The following is a 361-nucleotide window of genomic DNA, read 5'->3' as shown; positions in this document are numbered from 1 at the left end:
TACCCTCAAATGCGGAGGCCACCAAGGCGCGAGGACGTGGAAACATTCAAGGCCAGGTTGGACGGGGCTCTGAGCAGCCTGATCTAGTTAGCGGTGTCCCTGCTCCTGCAGGGGGGTTGGACTAGATGACCTCTAGGGGTCCCTTCCAACCCAAAACATCCTATGATTCTATGACGTGAAAATGGCACCAAGAAGAAGCGTCCACGTTTCACATGCGTGGGTGGATGCGGAAGACCGGACTCCTGACGCCGACCAGTATGATCTCCAGAAGCCGTTTATTACACCTTTGCATACAGCTTTTATACTCTTCCAAGCCCCGTACACACGGTCACGTAGACTTTTCTAATTCGTACACGCTACT

Source organism: Egretta garzetta, unplaced genomic scaffold (assembly GCF_000687185.1).
Source record: "Egretta garzetta isolate BGI_Z169 unplaced genomic scaffold, ASM68718v1 scaffold94, whole genome shotgun sequence".
NCBI classification, from domain to species: domain Eukaryota; kingdom Metazoa; phylum Chordata; class Aves; order Pelecaniformes; family Ardeidae; genus Egretta; species Egretta garzetta.
This window is presented reverse-complemented; position numbering follows the sequence as displayed.